At 46.6% G+C, this 16,157-nt stretch overlaps 1 long non-coding RNA gene across 5 annotated transcripts in view; it reads right to left on the bottom strand.

Moving 5' to 3' along the window:
• LOC146356821 (uncharacterized) overlaps window positions 1-12,650 on the bottom strand; it is a 102,194-nt gene extending 89,544 nt beyond the window's left edge. For 3 of the 5 annotated variants that reach the window (XR_014787680.1, XR_014787682.1, XR_014787684.1), the window contains exon 1: window positions 612-12,650. This is a non-coding gene — a long non-coding RNA (uncharacterized LOC146356821). The remainder of the gene's footprint in view (window positions 1-611) is intronic. The other 2 variants (XR_014787686.1, XR_014787687.1) reach the window with 2 other exon arrangements.
• Window positions 12,651-16,157: the final 3,507 nt, after the last annotated feature.

Below are 16,157 nucleotides of genomic sequence, written 5' to 3' on the forward strand. Positions count from 1 at the left end.
GCCTAAAACCCATGTTATTGGAATGGGAAGGTAAAAGGAAGATGGGACTCTTACGGAGGCAAAAGATCCTTAAGGAGTTGCTCAGGGGGCCCAGGTCATAAGGGGAACTCTGACAACCTGGGACCTTTTGTGTACAAGGCCTGGGCTCTGTCACTGAGCTACAGACCCTCCCCTATTTCCAGGGGGGTTGTTCCCCAGGCAGAGACACTTTTGCAACATTCACCATCCCAGGAGACCCTTAGCGACACCTGTCCTACGTCTTCCCATTCCTGCCAGGGGCTCCCCTCTGGAGAGGCCAGAATTGTTATTCTTTCTGCTCCAAAGATGCTGTTGTGTTTGGCTTGCAGAGGATGTGGTTTGTGCTATAGATATATATGTATCTTCCTGCCAGCTGGAGTGTGCCGCCACACACAGGGATTTCTGCAAGGGAGGCCCAATTGTTCCCACTGGCTTGATTTGTCTCCTGTACACACAAGTTTACATGCCGCCCACGGAACTGCCAGTGCTGATAAACAGGGCTCCGTGCTGGCTGCCTTTCCCTCTAACGAGGAGGAAGAATCGGCCTTCTTTCCCCTTGCCGTGAGCTACAAAATGGAACCATAATGAAGTACCAGGACGGCTGTAAGGAGCTGTTTTTCTGGTGCGACGCAGAAGCGTTGACGGAACAGCTCAACAAGTCCTCCAAAGAGGGCCCGCTCCGTGGCTGAGCCAACTCCCCGAAGGTGACTGAAGGGCTGCAACCGCGACGACATCTGTCACGCTGGGGCTGTGGCGGCAACTGCGTGACGGCTCTGCTTTGCGAGGAACAGTAGCCAGGATGAATTTTCCACCTGGAGGCGAAGCCGGGTGCCAGGAAAGAGGGAGAGGGAGACTGCTAAAATTAAATGGAGAATCTGGGGGTTCCGTTTCAATGTTTGGTGGCGGCGTGCTGTTACAAAGCAGCCGCGGGGAATCATTCCTCTGCTGAGCCCACATGCCCTCGAGGGGGGATAATCTGTGGAGGGCAGCCTGCTTGTGGTGGCCGGCAGAGTCAAAAGTGGGTGGGGCACCCTTTTTCCCTCTATGCCACTCTCTCTCTCTCTCTCTCTCTGCCAGCCCCTTCCCGCGACCCCCACTCTTTCCTTCCTTGCCACCCACATGAGATTAGACTGAGGGCCACAAATTGCCCACCCCTATTATAAAGGTTCCTCATAATGCAGGGGTACAGAAGCCAAGGGCCGGATTTCATTCTGGAGAAGCTCTCGGGGGCTGCATCTAGTGGTGGGCAGAGCTGAAGGCAAAAGGGGTGGAATCAAGATGCCAGTGTATTTTCACTTAAAGCTTTTGCAGCCGGTAACTGAGCCTTAAGAGAGGCGTTTCAGCCTTTGAGAAGGGGGGGATGGGCGTGGAGTGCACCAAAGCCCGGAAGCCACCAAATGAGCAGCAGGAAGGGGGTGGGGGGGTGGCCATCTGGGGAACCCCATGAGGGCTGGATTGGGACCCCAGGCCTGATGTTCTGCACCCCTGCCATAATGTGAGGTTGAGATACACCCACGGGACCCTGAGCGACACAGGGGGGCATCAGTTCGATGGGGCTTCCCCCCAGGAAAGTGGGTACAGGACTGCAGACTTGGATAATCCTAAAACGATTTACTAGAGAGCAAGCCCCATTGAATGCAATGAGACTTACTTCTGAGTAAACCCACAGAGGAGTGCAATGCCAAGCAGGCTTTGAAAGGCTAGGGTGGTTCTAGCAGAAGGCTGTGTCTGCGTATTTTGTATTTCAACTTTCAACTGAACTTATATTGACTTCTAATGCATGTGCATGAGTGTGCGCTTGCGTGTAATTCGTTGTTACTTATGCTAAGCTTTTAGGATGAGACAGACAAGCAATTTCAAATATGGTAAAAGGCCCTATGGCCGATGCCTGCAGCTCCCCACACCCTCTGCTTTGGAGTGGCTCCCCATGTAAAATAACAACAACAACAAATGTTAGCTAGCTGAGCTATAAACTGAAGAATTGACAAAGCCTAAACGGGAACAGAGCACTGTACAGCTACAATTAATTTGCCAGATATAAAAATTATGAGATCATACAATTAAGCCGACACACAATTAATAAGCCAGATGCGAAACTAACAACACAATAGATATATCTGCTCAAGCTCTTAAGGCAACTGTGGAGCACACAGATAGAGTACCACCACCACCACCACCACCACCACCACACACACAGACACACACACCCCAGATCAGTGAGAAAAGCAAGGCAGCTCAGCTGAGCAGCAGCACCCGCTACCTTGCAGGGCCCACCAGCCCTTTTCCATAGTGAAGCCAACAGAACATCGCCCCCAGAGCATTGTGGGAAGTTAAATGTTTATTTCCCACAATGCCTGGAGCTCCTCGATGTCAGCAGTATTGTGGGAAATTTAAAATGGCGGCTTGTAGCCACCTGCCTCCAGGTAAGCCCACAGCCATGGGCCCCTCAGTGTAGGAGAGGGTCCCCCAGAGGGCATTTGCTGAGCCCCCCCCTCACATCTGGAGATTGCCTTGGCTCTCCAGGCCAAGGAAGGGCCGTAATATTTTAAATCTGTATCTAGCAGCTATATCTTGGCAGCAACTGAGAGCTCCCCTGCTTTCTTTAGCCCCTACATGAGGGGGTGGGGGCAAATTTAAAGGGAAAAAAAGCAGATGAATGGGAAAGTTTAATCCCCACTGTGAAGCCACTGTGATGGCTGTGTGAAGTGGCCCCAGTCTAGATGGGGGCCCACACGCTTATACTACAGTAAATAAAACTTCAACATAGGATGTAATGTAGCTCTCAGTCAGCGTTCCATGATTAGTACTCATTGCACTGGTTTAGTATGGGTTTTTTTCCTCCCCCTTAGGTTATGGCAAATTCTTTTCAAAAAATCCCCACAAAATGAAATTCTCACCCATCCCTAGCTGCGTGCTTGATGCTCAGTCTGCTGTCCAAATGCGAAGAGCTGACGAGCAGCCTTCAACTCCCTTCTTACGATGCTTAATCGATAAACTGGACTTGAACCGGATAGCCCTTCAAACAGAGGATGCCTTCAAACAGAGGACTATCCTCTGCAAAGTAGAACACCTGGCCACCCTCGGGGACAGCCATCAGCCCAGGGCCTGAAGGAACATTTCCTACCATGTTTACCTACCTGAACATCGTCTGAGGCCCTCTTCCAGGTGTCCTTGCCAAATGAGGCGAGGCAGGTGACTACAAGGCTGTCCTAACATGAGGCATTGACAGTGCGCTCGTGATCGGTCACTCACGGAAGTTTGCTGGTCATTTACATGATGCCTCCAACCTCCAGGGCACATCCCGCTGTATTTGATCTTTATCCCACTAAAAAAAAATACCTGACATAATCCACTGTTTAAATGCAAATCCATTTTAACTGCTGTGCATAAATGTGTGGTTCCGCTATAACCACAGCCTGGGAAGAAGAAGCCATTGAGAAAAGCAGGAAAATCACAATTGCTCCCCCCACCCCCACCCTCCTCCAACATGTTGACCTGGGCAAGGAGGAGAGTTTTCTTGGCTGGGCCAGGAGAGGCTCACAGCGAGCACGGTGCTGGCCAGGGGAGGAAGAAGAAGCTGATCTTTATCTCACTTAGAATGCAGAGACAGAAACCCTGGTAAATTGCAAAATAAGCAGCCTTGTGTGATGAAGCCCCAAGTGAGAGGGCCTTTTCAGTGCGGGCACCCTGTTATGGTCTTTCTGGTGCCAGGTTCCTGGGAGAATAAAAATACCATTTTATGGACTCGATGGTCTCATAGGCCCCTTCCAACCATACTGTTCTATGATTCTCCCAGGCATTTTAAGAACTGTTTTAGTCCTTTTAGTTTTTTATTCTGTAGCTGGTTTTAATTGGGTTTCATGCGTTGAGATTATTTTGTACTTTGCTGGTAGTTTTATCTTGCTTTTATTCTGGGCTGTTTTTATTTGGGGGCTTGTTTGCTTGTTTTACAGTCTGCATTATGTTTTAATGTATTGTACACCACTCTGGGAGAGAGCGGAGGACAGGAAGGCCTGGCGTGCTATGGTCCATGGGGTCACGAAGAGTCGGACACGACTGAACGACTGAACAACAACAACACCCGCAGATCTTGGATTATTGGGCAGTTTAAAAGGAAATAAATACATAAGAGCTTCCCGGGGTTACCTGGTTAGCCCTGCTGGAGACAGCTGTGGCGGGCCTTTGGCCTGACCATGCAAGGCAGTTCCTGTGCACTGAATCCCATCTGTCTACGGAGAAAGACTGAAATCTCAGCTGCCTGGCCTGTTGCAAGAAATTCCCCAAACATACACCCAGTAACTTCAGGCTCCATTTGGCTCTTTGTCCTCATTTCCGTCTTCAAATTAAGCCAACCTCCTTCTCCAGAGTGTCGGAGTTTATTCCCACCGCGAGTGCAACTGACATGCTAAATTGGGGAGAGCTGAATAATGGACGGCGCGCATGTTGCAACTGCTCCAGGTTTCCTGAGTGGTCTCGGAAATCAGCACGCTTGGGAGGTTTCTGACGTCTCAGGCTTGCAACTGGCCGCCCGAGGTCTTCTGCAAGGGCCCCAGTTCACACACCCTGAGGGAGGAAAGCAGGGTGGGCCCACTCCAGTGCTCCATGAGGGGTGGAGTGGCTCTGGGGGGCTCACCCCAGGGCCAGTGAATTAGTGAACCGCTTAAGTAAAAGGTATTAAGTGGACTCATTAACCACACACCATCCCCTTCAGCCACTGTGGCACACTGAGGGAGGGGGAATTTCCCCATGCTTTCCAGTCAGGCTTACGGGGGCCGGGGGGGAGTGGAAAGTTATGCTAGATTAATGGTGGGGCCCCCACCACAGCCACATGGTTCCTCTGCGTTAGCTTCCCCCAGGTGACTCGGCAGGATGGAGTTCTTTAAATCCATCCGCCTTGGCTGTTGGTCAACAGGTCCAGCGAACAGCAAGGCAAACGTGGAGTCCCTCTCTAGAGGGGAGGCACCTCTCTCAGCACCCCCTTGCCACTCCTCCCAGGTTTCAGCCCTGGGCGAGGGCATCTCCTGGGGCTTCTGTGACTTTGCCAGAACTTCTGAACTCCAGCATCATCCACCCGGCTTCGGGAACGCCAGCAAGCCACAAGGAGCACGGCACCTCGCAGGGGATTCCTGCATATGTTGCTTCAGTGGTCCAGGCTGTGAACACAGACATGATTTATTTCTTCGGCCCTTCATTTGATGGCAAATCCTCTCACTGCAAAGAGCCAGTGTGGTGTAGTGGTTAGAGCAGGCTCCCCCCAACCTGGGGCCTCCACTTGTGAGGGCTGCAACCAGTGGAGGCTGGTGGCTCTGATGTCAATGGGGCAGTGAATCCACCCCGGGTTTCCGTCAGAACCAGTCAGAACTCTAAAGGAGCTCTCCAAGGTGTGTAGCTAACCAAGGTGCAAAACTCCTTTAGGGTTGTCACTGGTTCTGACTGAAAACAGGAACGGATTCATTACCCAACTGACATCAGAGTCACCAGCCTCCACTGAATCTGGAACACCCATCATTCTCAGCCAGAGAATGATGGGAGTTGCACTCCAGCACACCTGGAGGGTACCAGGCTGGGGGAGCCTGGGCTAGACTGGGGAATCCCATGTTGAAATCACCAAGTCTCAGCCTAACCTACCTCACAGGGTTGTTGTAAAGGCTAAAATGGGGGAGGGGAGAGAACCCTGTGTGCCACTTTGAGTGACTTGGAGGAAAGGCAGGATATAAATAAGTAAACTATAATATTTATAAACACCACAAATAGAAGGTGTTTTATAAAGTTACTGTTGCAATTTATTTGTGACTGTGCTTTCTACCGACAAGCTGCTCTACAAGCAGAAGATGGATCATCATCATAGGACACAGGGACATGGAGGGAGGATCATGTCCCTTGTCTCCCACTCCTGTCCACCACCTGTTCACCTGAACCTGTGAACAGAGCACAGCTGATACCTGGATCCACCACCATTCTATCCCCAGTGTTGTTCACTATCTACGTGAAACGGCTGGGAGAGATCATCAGGAGGTTTGGGGCTGAGTGTTACCAGTATGCTGGCGACACCTAAATCTATTTCTCCTTAACATCCTTATCCTGTTGCAGAACCCAGAGTCAGAGAGACCACGGAGTGAAGGAAAAAGAGATTCTTTATTTAACGCGCGGGCTTAAGGCTGGAATCGTTTCCAAAGAGCCAGAAGCCCCGATTTACATTAGCACATTGGTTTTATAGACATTGTGACATATATGAAATGGCTCCTCCTCTCCCTCCCGCATGGGGTTGCAATCCTCAACATTTTTCCTCCTAGCACCATTGTTTATAATACAAGAACTGGGTTATAGGGTAGCCATGATAAGGAGAGAACAGAAGAGAACAGCAGAGAACAAGATATACAATTGTATGACCTTTGACAAGATAAGGAATTCCTGTGTCTCGTCAGCTTACAACAATATATTCAAGGGAGAAAGAGCTCAGCAAGAACATGAAGCATGAGACTGCATGAGGCTACTTAGTCTGACCCCGATATGGCTGCTACATTCCCCCCTTAAATGCATAATTTCATTACAATTATAGCATTTCTGATAACTATACAAAGCTTTTTGTGACATACATATTACTTAGCCTTTTGTTGGGCTATTAGAGCGTAGAGGGCAGCAGTTTTACTAGCTGAGACATAAAACAGATTGGTTAAACAGCTCATAAGACAAGGAACGCAGAGACATAACAGAACTTTTATGAACAATACTGGTAGAATTAGGATGAACAATGCTTTTAAGCTAGCTAAGATCTGGAAGCTAAGGGGTTAACTAATTGAGCTAATTGTTTTGTCTTATTGTTTTGTTAGCTACTATATTGTGCAGCTTGTTGATCTGTTCATCTACAGCATTGCCATTATCAGTTAAGTTAAAACAACAGAGCTTTTGGTGTGTCTCACAACTTAAATGATGAAGAAGGAAGAGGTAATCTATACCAGCTCTATTTTCTAGAACTGCACCTCTTAGATCACGCAACTCTTTATTTAACAATGACAATGCTTGTGAGGTGGCATTTATGCTTTTGGCTAAGCTGCAAGCTAACCAGTTGTTCTTTAGACCATTAGCCACGGCTAAACCTGGAACCCCAACTAGTGACATTGTTAAGGCCAATTTTTCTGAGTCAGAATATAACTGCACATGACTATTACAATTTTTAGTTAGTTGGAGTGCTCGAGGCTGCCGTTGACGGATTTTCTCAGGCTACAGGGGAAGAATTGGCACCAGTTCAATTGGCGGCTGAGGCAACATGGGTGGTTATCAGACAAGTTGGCAGGAATGAATGACCAAGTGCGGGAATTACATGTCTAAAACTATCCATGAGGCAAAAGTATGTGGGCATCATTAAAAGATATGTTTTGAATTTTATTACAGTGGAAGGGGGCCAGGGATAGCTTTGTATTTTCTGGAAAAATTTTTGACAATTAAGCATTCGTGCACACGTAGCATTTGTTTCAGCAATGATGGGGGTGCGTAGAGTGAACTCTGTAGGGGGTAGGATCTTTGCAACTACGCCCCAATTAGCATTTTGGGAATAAGTTAAACTTACACCATAAACTCTTAACATGGTATCTTTTTGAATTTTCCCAGGATGTCTACAGACAGGTATTAGGCAAGAGCTAATAAGCCTGTTTGCAGGTATACCTCTTGGCAAACAAAAATGTTTTACTCTCGTGATGTTAGCCAGGTGAAGCCAGTAATTATCAGCAAATCCCTGGGACAAACTTTCTCTTTCAGGGGCTGGCCCCCCTTTTTGCACCTTATTAAGGAGACACAATGCAACACTACTAACACTACAACACGCATGTTTGATCTTCTTTGGGATCTGACCGTACGCTGGGCAGCTATTCACCTGGCAAGCTGCAGTAGGGTCTAGTCCCCTTCTTCAATTCTCCAGTTGCAGGTCTGACCGTACGCAGGGGGACAGTTTCCCGGTGTGTCCACAGTAAGGTCTAGCCTGAGTCTTCTTACTGCTTTTTCAGAATGATTTTTAAAGGATTTTCAGGATTTCTGTTTATGGTCTACTTTCCCCCTCTCGCTCTCTTGACTCGTGTCCAATGTATCCAGGGTTTAACTCTAGCTGCTTTCATAGCTGCGGGGGTGGAAAGTATGACAGTTCTGAGTTCTTTCCATCTGGGAGTCAAAGGGTTATTTTTTCCTCTTTAACTCATACTTTAACTCTTGGTTGGAAAGGATGAGCTTCTGTGATGGGAATGGCTTATTTTTTTAAGACAAAGCGGCGCTGGGCTTGAAGAACTTTGCTCAGTGTTTGGACTTCTTGTTTAAGGCTAACGTTTGCTTGCTCTTGATGCCACTCCAGTGTCAATCATGAAGTCAATGTCACTGCCCCTCACAGTCAATGTCACGGCCCTTCTCAAGCTGTCTCCCTCTTCGCCCATTCTGGCCCCTTTGTTTTTCTCCTTTGTGTATTTGATTTATTTTATTTGGGCATTCATGCCACTAATGTCTATCTTGTCCACACTGGGCACACTGGTTCTTTTTTTTTAAGAATCTTCTGCCTCTGCCGGGTCTTCTTCTTTTCTTTTTTCGTTTACGTCTTCTTGGGCCTCTGGGTCGAGGGGGGTGTACTGGCGATAGGCATTTGAAAGATGCTCCAAGTACGCTCTGGGGCCTCGGTGGCACCTTGCAGCACTTTAGACACTTTGGTCATATTAATTGACTTCTTTATACCTGCTTTCATGGCTTTTAACAGCAGGGTTTGATACTGGGTGAGGCGCTCTAGCCCCACTTGTGTTTTGGGATTCCAGCGAGGGGGAGATTTATTTACAAGGAGACTTTATTGGGTAACTTACAGCACACAGGCGTACTTAATTTTTGGATCAGACAGCTTCTCTGAACCACGAGCTATTGCACTAAATGGGTTTTTATACTATACATGTTACCCATGAGGCAGCACAACACTAGCAAGCATTTTCAGCATAGGCTAGAAGTGTTTGGTTCTCAGGCACAGCTTCCTGTAAACAACTTCGCTTCCCAAAGTGCTTGATAACACTTTTTATTTATTAGTATGGGAAGACAAATTTTTTCTCTTTCTTTTGCTTTCTTTTTCTTTGCTGATCTGCCTGTATTGCAGATCATGTTTCAAACTTTTTATATAAAACTTTCTGCTCCATGCACCAGCCTTGTCTCTTTATTTGTCTTTTTCAAGTTAAACTCACTTACTTAAACCTTTCTGCCTTACACTAGTCCCAATGACACACATTTGGGATAGGCTCTTCTTCTCCTTCTAGTTAGATTTTCTTTATCTTAAAGAACTATTACATTATTGTGGCTACTTTACCCCAGGTAATAAGCTCCAGGCACAATCAGCTGCTTTTAATTTACCCTGGGGGCAACTATGGCCACGCTTCTTTTTTACAAATGTTTTTTCTTTGCCTTTTGCCTTTTCTTTTTCTCTCTTCTCTATCTGTCTTTTACTTTCTCTATTCCTTTTTTTCTACTTGCTTTTGTCTTTTCTCCTTGTTATCCATCGGGAACCACACTTAGTATCATTTGGAGTTGCAACTAACACTAATCTGCAAATATCACATATATTTTATGATATTTAAGAAATCATAAAATATACACAACAAACTTTTTCTGCAATTTAACACAATGAATGGAAAACACTTCTTGCATGGTAAGGCATGATGGAGCAGATCCAGCAATTATACTGCTCTTCTGGCTGAAAGCTCAGGGCTCATTAAAATCAAGGGACGGGCATACCCACACACGCAGAGTTCTAGGTCACCATTTTTGCATCGGCAACTCTATGCTGCATGAGTTCTGGCAGAAGGAAATCTAAAAGTTATAGATCAAACTCAGCCTGCTGTACACTGAGCTGACTACAAACATAGACACACGGTCCACAGCGATGAGAGTTCAAGTTTATCAAAAGCTTCATAGCACTGTCCATGGCAAGTCTTTGACAATTTAAAATTTTAGTTCATGTGCAGAGTGTCTCTAAAAAGCCCAGATGATGATGGAGGCAAACAGAGAAGGCTCTGGGCAATGAAGATGCGATGTTTCCAGCAAAGGCTCTCTACTTTTGCATGAGTTTAAAAAGGGAAAGTGTGGCCCTACACCCCTTCTGACAGACAAGGGCCTTTAACTTTTTAGCAAGGCTTCTGTTTAAACAGAGTGGCACAGCTCAGCTCTCTAGCCATGATGCTTTAACTTGGGCAACTCCTCTGTAAATTTTATTTTACTTCTGTCAGGTTCTCTCACAGACATTTTAAAAACTTACTCTTTTTTTTTTTCTTTTCTAACCTGGTACACGAAAGCACTGAAACACTGAGTGCCGAAACTCAGGACGCTGGGGGGTGATGGGCATCGCCTTATACTTGCATTTTTCAGGCAGCCATTAATCTTCGTGGAGGCGGTGGGGTGATTTGCAGGACTTCAAAGGCAAGCTTCTCAGTTTGTTTGTATTTGTAAATCCCAAGCTTAAAACAGGACAGGATGAGGTACAGGGCAGCCAAATCTTTGCTTTGGCACGGGCAACAAATAACTCGGGTCAGCTTTCTTCGCTGGGGTCTCAAACAGGAAAACAGTCTTAATTTAAAGTTGTAACATCACTGACAGCGTCAGCCAGCCAGCTACACAGATCTCATTGTTTTTCAAGACAGTTGCTCCAATATCTTCTTCTCAATCAGGTTGGGTCTTTCAGCTTACACAGTTTATTGCAGCTTTCAGGAGCATGGCAGTAGCATGATTTTGGCTTGGCCAGGAACATGCTGTCTGGTTTCTCGGTCTCTTTAGCACACACACTTAGGCAGTGTAACACTGGACACTCAAATCAGTGAGATTTCTTCATTGCAGGGAATCCCACGGCAAAAGCTTAATGGTTACGCTCTTCAGAAATCATATAGCTGATGGTCAGTAGCTACAGGCTCTATGCAATTCTAACACAGTTCAAAGCTAAACACGGTTACCTTGACAGAGATCTTCAACATGGTCTTTCCGCTTCATTCTGCTTTGGGACAGTCTTATGGCACACTTTTCACTCGAAGAGGGGTCTAGCCTGTGCTCTGGGGGCTGATTCTTCACCTTTATTTTCTATTTTGCCTTCATCTTCTGAGTCTTCATTTTCAGTTTCCATTTCTTAGGGATTTTATCTCAATTAGGCGAGGTGATGATGTTGCACAACTCAGAACGTTGTGGGCAATTTTCCTGCCCCCCCTCTCTCGGCGCGCTAGGCTAACAGCTACTTCTTCGGCCTTACACTCTCATGCTCCCACGCTTTGTTAAAAGCCAGACTGTCCTGCAACATTTTTCTAATTAACAGCCTCAGATCTTGTTTTTTTTCCTCTCAGCTCGACCTTGAGCTTTTTGCTGTTTTCTCTTTCTATTCTGAATCTTTTTAAAAAAAACCTTTTTCCTTCTTTGTTTGACATACATCTCAAGGGGGTGCAAGGTTTGCTTCCCCCACCACCCATAGCCTCCCTCCTAAATTGAAGACAGACACAATTAGGGAATGGGAATTGGTCAGTGAGTAAGGGGTCTCACTGGCCGACACAAGAGGATTTTTCACACCACGCACTTTGCTACTGGCCTGGGCACCCGGACGGTCAACGGTATGCGTCAGAAACCGCAGTAGCCACTCACACAATCATCAATCTCTCCACTACATCCATATGTCCCTGCCACCCACTTTTCCCACTTTTTACCAGAGCGGAAAACGGCTTCCCCAGCTTCCTCAGCTTCCTACTGAGTACTGGCGTGCTGGGTACTGGCGCCCACTCGGGGGTGTGATCAGGCCCCCCTTCTACCCGCAAGGAGTAGGTTCTTTTGTATACGTATACCACCAACACTGACCTTCTTCATAAGGCGGGGCCCTCTTTTTTTCTGCCCAGTGGCCTTTCTCCCTAAAGGCGGGGCCCTCTTTTTCCCATATACTTGCCTTTCTCCTGAAGGCTTCCAATGTGGGTTTCAACTCAATTGCAGCTGCGATACAGGCAGGGCTCAAGTTCCTTCCTCCGCTTCTCAAGGTTCTCTTGCCGCTCGCTGCCGTTTGGGCGATCCCGGTGCAGGCTTTCTCCCATTCACTCGACAAAAAGGTCGGTGGCGCCAAGAAAGGGAGGCATGCGCCGAGCTCGTCCTCCTGGTGCGGCGATCAAGAGCAGGCAACTGCCACCTGTCTGGCTCAGAGCCTGCCACATCCGAGTCACGGCACCATTTATGTTGCAGAACCCAGAGTCAGAGAGACCACGGAGTGAAGGAAAAAGAGATTCTTTATTTAACGCGCGGGCTTAAGGCTGGAATCGTTTCCAAAGAGCCAGAAGCCCCGATTTACATTAGCACATTGGTTTTATAGACATTGTGACATATATGAAATGGCTCCTCCTCTCCCTCCCGCATGGGGTTGCAATCCTCAACATTTTTCCTCCTAGCACCATTGTTTATAATACAAGAACTGGGTTATAGGGTAGCCATGATAAGGAGAGAACAGAAGAGAACAGCAGAGAACAAGATATACAATTGTATGACCTTTGACAAGATAAGGAATTCCTGTGTCTCGTCAGCTTACAACAATATATTCAAGGGAGAAAGAGCTCAGCAAGAACATGAAGCATGAGACTGCATGAGGCTACTTAGTCTGACCCCGATATGGCTGCTACAATCCAAGGAAGGTGTGACTCCTCTGAAGGACTGACTGAAGTCGGTAATGGGCTGGATGAGGGAGAACAAGCTGAAGCTGAATCCAGGCAAGACCGAGGTGCTCATTGTGAAGGGTCCTAATTCAGGGGTATGTCAACCAGGTCTGGATGGGGGTGCACTGCCCTTAAGGAGCAAGGAGCACGTTCGTAGCTTGGGGGTGCTTCTTGGCCCAACCCTGCTCCTGGCACCCCAGGTGGAGACAATGGTGAGAAGTGCCCATTATCAGCTTCGGCCGATACGCCAGCTATGCCCAGTCCTGGAACAAGCGGACCTGGCAATGGTGGTGCACGCACTAGTAACCGCTAGGCTCGATTTCTGCAATGCGCTGTACTTGGGGCTGCCTGTATATTTAGTTCGGACACTTCAACTGGTACAAAATATGACAGCCAAGTTGGTCCCTGGGACATCCCGTAGAGACCATATTACACTGGTTTTAACATCTTTTCACTGGCTGCCAATTTGTTTCCGAGCAAAATATAAAGTGCTGGTTCTTGCCTTTCATGGTCGAGGTCCAAAGTACCTCAGGGAGCGCCTCCTCCCCTATGTCCCGGTCCACCACCTCAGGTCCTCTGAGGGATCTCTGCTGCGGCTGCCTAATGTGAGACTGGCAGCCACACGCAAGAGGGCCTTCTCCTTTGCCGCCCCTCAGTTGTGGAACTACCTGCTGGTTGAAATGCACCTGCTGACCTCTTCGAAGGTTTGTAAGCAGGCATTAAAGACTCTATTATTCCGGCAGGCCTCCCCTTTTGAGAACCCTTGTTCCTTTTGCTGACTTTTGCATACTGTTTTTAAGCTGTGTTGTTTTAGTTTTGGATTTCTTTAAAAAAAAAAATAGTTCAAAGTTGTTTTAGTTATGTGTTGTTTGTATATACTGCCTGTATGCTTTTATGTAAATGGTTTTTAAACTTTGTATATTGTATTTTAATGTTTTAACTTCTGTAAACTGCCCAGAGAGCTTTGGCGATGGGGCAGTATAGAAATGTCATAAATAATTAATAAAAAAATAATTTAAAAGATGCACTGTTTAAATGATCAAGTAGGCAGAGTAGCTACATATGAACCCTGCCTCCTAATCCGTGAGGTATGATGATTGCATTGGTTGCTTGCGACAGTCTGCATATGCTTAGGGACACTCTTGTTCTTATATCAACACAAATGTTCTCAAAGGTGCACATGCCATGCATTTCAGTCTGGACCGAAAAAAACCATTTCTGTCTTTGTGCTGAAAATACAAAATCTTATTTCATGTATTTTTCTTTGTTTGTTTTTACACCTTGCAAACGGCAAGCCACCTTTCATGTTTCCTGCTTCTCAAGGAATGAAAAATTCTTCCTCTTGCTGAGCAGTCAATTACACACAAGGAGAAAACATGGTAATTTCTATAGTGCAGATTCCTCCCTCGGAAATCCTTCTATGGAAACCCCATTGAAATAAATTCCAGAAGAGTGGCGTCCGTGTTCATCTGTCGCAACAAAACTACAAAGAATCTTGTGGCACCTTAAAGACTAACATGTTTATTCTGGCATAAGCTAAACTCTTTGCTTTGAACCCTTTGTTATAGGAAGCATAAATGGCAGCACAGATCCCATTCATTTCATTGGAGCCTGTATAGAAAACGTCCCAGGGGGATCATGCCCACTATCTGTTCCTTCTAATTCTCTTTTTTTCAACAGGTTGTCCATCCAAATATTTATAACCAGCAAGGTAATTTCAGGCACCTCGGAGGTGATGCGGGGGGGGGGGGTGCACATACATCTTGGCAGCTATCTGTCACAGCTTCTCACTACTATCACTAAAAATATTATTTTCAATAGTTCATGGCTCATTTCTTTAAATTTAAAATGAGGCTTGTGGCACGAAAGTGATATATTTCCCATATCCATGTGGATATATAAAGTGATATATTTCTCCTGTATCCATGGAGAAGAACTTGGACTTGTAGAATTTAATGAATGAAACTTTTCTGCCATTCAAAGGAGGAGAAAAGAAAAATCTTCCTACCAGCTACACTGATCCAGAGGCTCAACATTTTAAGAAAGGCAGTCTTAGCTGTCACAAACCAAGGCTGTCTTTTTAAAATGCTGAGTCTATGAATCTGTTTAGTTGGTAGATTAATCAACTGACATTAAGTTGATTAACAGTGCAGTTGGTTTTAATATGTACAGCTAATTTTTAGTCAGTGAAGCCCTGCATTGAAAAAAAGCTTATTTGTTTTCTGAGACTTTGGGGGTTCTGGTGTGTTATTGCCACAGGGCAGGCAATAACCTGACACCTGCAGTTGCACTGGACTACAACTCCCACCATTCCCAGTCAGGTGAATGTGGTTCAGTGTAAGCAAGTATAAAGTGATGCACGTTGGGGCAAAAAATCCCAATTTAAGTATGAGCGGATGGGATCCGAGCTACCAGTGACCACCAGGAAAATGATCTTGGGGTTGCGGTGGACAGCTCGATGAAAGGTCAACCCAGTGTGCAGGCGCTGTAAAAAAAAAAGGCAAACTCCATGTTAGGTATAATTAGAAAAGGAATTGAGAATAAAACAGCCAATATCATACTGCCCTTATACAAATCTATGGTGCGGCCACACTTGGAATACTGTGTACAGTTCTGTACACCACACCTAAAAAAAGATATTGTAGAGTTGGAAAAAGTGAAGAAAAGGGCAACTGCAATGTTCAAGGGGCTGGAGCATCTCCCCTAGGAGGGAAGGTTACAACAGCTGGGATTGTTTAGCTTGGAAAAAAAGAGGGTGAGGGGACACATGATAGAGGTCTACAAGATTATGCATGGTGTGGAGAATGTGGAGAGGGGCACATTTTTCTCCCTCTCTCAAAATGCCAAAACTCAGTGGGGTCCTCCTATGAAGCCGATTGGTGGGAGATTCAGAACAGATCAAAGGAAGGAATTCCTCACACAGCGCATAAACTGTGGAATTTGCTCCCACAAGACATAGCAATGGCCACCAATTTGGATGGCTTTAAAAGGGAGTCAGACAAGTTCCTGGAGGAAAAGGCTATCAGTGGCTACTAGTCCTGATGGCTCTATGCTACCTCCAGTATCAGAGGCAGCGAGCCTATGTACACCAGTTGCTGGGGAACATGGGTGGGAAGGTGGTGTGGCACACCTGTCCTGCTTGTGGGTTTTCTGTGGGCAGCTGGTTGTCCACTGTGTGAACAGAAAGCTGGACTAGATGGACCCTGGGTCTGATCCAGTCTTAGGGCTGCTCTGAATATTCTTATTTTCTTATCTGCAAGGCACCAGGTTGGGGAAGGCTGCAATAGGGTATGAAACATGTTTACAAGCGCCTTAGGTAATACTTAGGGGCCGCGGTGGCTTAGTGGTTAAGACGCTGAACTGCAGACCGGAAGGTCGGCAGGTCAGCAGTTCGGGACCCGAGTGCCGCGTGACGGAGTGAGCTCCTGTCTTCAGTCCCAGCTCCTGCCAACCTAGCAGTTCGAAAGC

Source organism: Heloderma suspectum, chromosome 1 (assembly GCF_057233095.1).
Source record: "Heloderma suspectum isolate Gila_16-S chromosome 1, 16-S_ref, whole genome shotgun sequence".
NCBI lineage: Eukaryota > Metazoa > Chordata > Lepidosauria > Squamata > Helodermatidae > Heloderma > Heloderma suspectum.